This window comes from Propithecus coquereli, unplaced genomic scaffold, assembly GCF_000956105.1.
Source record: "Propithecus coquereli isolate 6110/MARCELLA unplaced genomic scaffold, Pcoq_1.0 Scaffold331, whole genome shotgun sequence".
NCBI lineage: Eukaryota > Metazoa > Chordata > Mammalia > Primates > Indriidae > Propithecus > Propithecus coquereli.
This window is the reverse complement of record NW_012148964.1, coordinates 1,586,666-1,591,383: the sequence shown is the minus strand read 5'-3', so window position 1 is coordinate 1,591,383 and position 4,718 is coordinate 1,586,666.

The window sequence follows — 4,718 nt, the reverse complement described above, 5'->3', positions numbered from 1 at the left end:
AATACTGAATTTTTTGGAGTCCCCTTAAATTTTGTGCCTGAGGCAAATGCCTCACTCCTCTTACCCCAGTCTTGGCCCTGAAACAGATGCTGACAGATGCTGAGGCGCACTGCCCAAATTTCCAGTTCAGGACTGATGCACCCACTTTCCCCAGCTGCCGAGAGTATTGGCAGCTCACAGCTCACAGGTGATGGGTGAGTCCCTAGCAGCAAGATAGCTGGGCATTCAACAGAGGTAATGCTCAATCTATACCAGTGGTCTCAAAGCGTGGTCCCTTACGAGCAGCAACAGCATCACCTGGGAAATAATTAGAAACACCAGTTCGCAGGTCCCAACCCAGACCTACTGAATCAGAAACCCTGGAGCTGGGGACCAGTAATTCGTGATTAACAAGGCCTCTAGGCGACTGATACACTGATCAACACAGACAAAAGAAAGGATCTAGGGAAGCTGTGCCAATAAAAAGTCACGATTCCTTGACCAGCTTCTGTGACTGAACCATGATAATCAAAATGAGTGACTGAGGTAAGAATCTCAACCAATCCAGGTTTATTAAGCCATCGTAAGGGCGTGTCTGGGAAAAACTTGAGCCACAGAGGCATCTGTGGCTGTTTTTCCCCCCAAGAGGTTTTTAGGAGGTTTAGTATTCATACATTTTCTTGAAGGAGGGAAGGCATGTAGGGAAGGGCTGGTAGGTGGAGGAATGATTAATCTCATCTTTGTTCTGCACCTGGGAAGACAAGCTTGTAATGAACATTATCAGTATGGAATCAACAGACTTTAGTTTTAGGGGCTAGACTTTAGATTGCAGACGTAAAGTTGTAAGTGGCATGTCCCTGTTTATGGGAGGATATACATCTTGCAAGGGTTAGAGGACAGCAAAGAATTACTTATGAATGATTTATTCAGAAATGCCTGAAGGCTTTTGCCTTTTTGTGGGGGTCTGGCTAAGTATACAGCTTTGATATGGGGTTGTGAAATAACTGCCATTCATTTGGAAAAGGGTTTTGAGTGACTTAGCCTCCAGGCTTGACTTTCCCTTTGGCATAAGGAGTTTAGGGGTCCTGGGATTTTTTATTTTCCTTTACAACCAGTTTTTGGACTCAGAGACCCACTGACTGAAGGAAAGGCCATAACCCAGTGGTTATGTCCCTGGCCCCTGAATGTATAATCGAAACGGACCAAGTTGGAAGTTGTCGGGAGAACTCCCAAACTTCCCCCTACCCACCCAAGACTGCAAATTAAAAACATCCCAGGGCAAATGGCAGAAATTAATGTCACCCTTGAAGACTGAAAGGAAGCAGAGTGGTGACCCCCATCAAATCTCTATTTATTTCATCAGTCTGGCCCCTACAAAATCAAATAGATCCTGAAAGATGGGTAGAGTTCCCCAAGCTCCAACTAGCAGCGCCCATCGCAGCTGCTGTGCCAGATGTGGTATAAGCCACAACCCTCACCACGACAGCTGTCTGGAGGGAGCAAGTGATACTTACTGTCTCTACTATCCATTCTAGATTTCCCTCACCCTTGGTTAGCACCTGTGAAAATAAATGAGTAAATTTTATAGTATACTAGATGGTAAAAATGCTCCCAAAAATTGGATAAGGGGAGGAATGTTTTGCAATTTTGAATAGGTTAGGGTAGGCTTCAGTGAGTGTTTCACAAAGCCTGGAGGAATGGGAGGGTGTGATTCTGTCAGATCTTAGTCTGAAATGTCGGTTCTTAGTGTGCTCATGGCCAAAGAATAACCTGACACACCAAAGAAACACAAGCATGAAAATGAGGTTTATTAAGGAAAGAAAGATAAGATTATAGAGCAAGAGCAAGATACAGGTTTACAGAGTGTGATACATGTGCCACAGATGACAACCAGACCCATTGTTGCAGCAAAGGGAGACCAAAAGGAGGGACAAAAAAAAGAGGTTGGTTATGGTCTGCATCTTGTTTTATAGTGCCTGGATTGGGACCTCCCTCATGGCTCACACGTCACCATCTGAAAGTCCCTTGGGGAAAATCTTGGCTGAATGGCCAACTTATAGCTATAAGCCTATGTCTAAAAAGAAAATGGCGTTCTGTTGTAACATTGCTTGGCCAACGTAAATGCTGCAGTGTGAGAAGAAGTGGCTGTTAAATGGAACCTTAAATTATTATTTGTCAAAGGTCAGGTAAATGGAATGAGATCCCATATGTACAAACCTTCATGCAATTACATAATAAAGCGGCTGAAAGGCCTGGGACAAAATTGTGGAGGAATTAACTAGATTAAATCTCATGAACCCTTTCAATCCAAATCCTGCAGAACCAGCTCCCTCACTGCTGGCTTCCCTATATCTGTCACTGCAGGTGGTGGGGCCCCTGGGTAGGGAAGGCAAGACTGGAAATAATTCCTCAGTCCCATCCCCACTGGGTTATAACTCGGGAGCGAGATTGGTCTCTCCTTTCAAGACCCAGCAGGGAACTCAATCTAGCTATAGGGCACCCATAGCTGGGGCAGGGCAATTTCCACTACAGCAATATCCTATAGGGGGCTTGACAAAAAGTTAATGAAGATCCCTCTGAATTTCTGGAATGCATCTATCAGGCATATTAGAAATATACAGATGCAAATCCAGAGGCTCCTGAAAATTTGCACATGGTTAATACAACTTTTATAGGACAGAATGCTCCAGATACAAGGAAAATAACTGCAGTGTGTAGAAGGGGAAATTGGCATGAATCCCTCACAGCTTGTTGATAACACCTTTAACATAAATAATAGAGAAAAACAGAAACAGAAACCTATGCATGTTTTGTTAGCTGCCCTGGGCAGGAATTTAGGTGGCTCCCTTGGGAACGGTGATGCAAATGCCTTTAGAAGTATGCTCTCTCAACTCAGTAATCAGAAAAGAATCAATAGAGGTCGTAGAATTGCAGCATCTATAACCAAAACCCCTGTGGAGATGGAGATGTGGTAGACTGGCCAATCACTGCCTCCCATCCCACACTCTCAGAGACTATCTTCACCCACAGCTCAGGCAGCTATGCTGGTACCAGGCAGCCACTTACCCCCTCCTCCCCCTCCAGTCCCTTTTGAATCAGTGAACCAAGAATCTGAAATAAAAAGCACAGAGTCTGAATCAGTAGGATGAGGTGGGTGCATCATCTAGAAAGGTCAGAGAAAATCACAGCTGGAGTCGGGCCCCAAAGCAGATCAAAAGCTACAAGGTACCTGGAGCAGACAAGCCCTGGTGAGCACAGAAAGTGGGGCTGCAGAGATGGGCAGGAAACTGGGGCACACTCATTGAGAGCAGTAGCGACAAGGAAACTTGACAACCGAGGAGAGGCTGAGGAACAACTTCAGTACTGACTTTATAGTTCTAGGGCCACGTAGCCTGGTTAGATTTTGCTTCCTGTCCTTAATGAGACTTCCTGCTATATGTTATATCCTTACAGCAAATTTACTTTTATTTCAGCTAGCCTCGGAGGTTTTCCTTTTTTGTAACTCAGCAATACATAACAGATATGCCTGATCCTCTGCTTTCGTGGACAACCCACTGAAGACAGTGCAGTCACACTGCTGGCTAGTTCTAGAACTCAATTTGCAGATTCTCAGTTTTGCTCTACTACCTAGTCTCCTTTATGTATCAGTGAGCATTGAAAAAGTATTTCCACACTGGTTTGGTTTATTATGAAAGCCTTAAGTTAAACCACGTTTGTGTCCACATAAAAACATAACTGATACAATTGTGTGCTTTCTGGTGGTTTCAACTCTGCCAAGGCACTAAGATTCTAACCAAGCCTAAGGAAGAGTGGCCTAAAAATAATTTGCATTCACAGGTTTTATAAGTGACTCCCTATTTCTTGATGAGATTTGGCCCAGTGTGCATATCTCATTTCCTTCCCTGAACTTGACCTTGCACCAGAGTATTCACATAGACACATCAATTTTGTTGAGTTTAACATTTATCAAGTTCACTTTTACACATATTACCCATACATGCATTTTTAAGTCTTTAAGGGTGACAGTGGAACTGATATCAGAACAACTGAAGACTGTGTCGTAAGAGGCAGTTACTACCACTTCCTGTGTATGTCCTGAGTAACAGCGAAGAGGATGTGCATGAGGAATGGCTCCCCATATGCCTGGGGGGCTATGCCACATGCAAGATGGGACATCAACAGCAAAACCCCATTGAATGTGAGCCAGGAGCCTTTTCTCTTTCTTTAATGTGAACAATACGGAAAGCAGACTTGGAAGATGATATTCTGAATACTGAGGAGTATGCACAGGCCACATTGTGAGGTTGATAGGTGTGGAGTAGGTTGCCTGAAAAGCAGCACCTATCTTCACCTGGTCTCAGCAGTCCCTAGTGACCTAGATCTCCAGGGTAGGTCAGTTCTGAACTCCCAAATGTTTGGATTGACTAAAGGCAAGCTGTAGGGATCCTCCTTGTGGGTGACCTAAGACTTCCTCTAGTATTCCACCAGTGAAGCAGGAGGTTCAGCACTTGGGGAAGGGATAGAAATCAAGTGCACATGAAGAATATCTAGGTTTGTTACAATCACAATTTGCCCACCAAGAACGGATCTTTATTATTAAACTTTTGGCATGCCTTCAAAAAAAGTTAAAATTTGGTTGAAGTAAGCCAAAGAGTTAAAGATATCAGAATAATGTGCTTGTTTTGCCTGTATTTCTATAAGACACCAAAAATTATAATAAAAATCCCCATTATAAATTT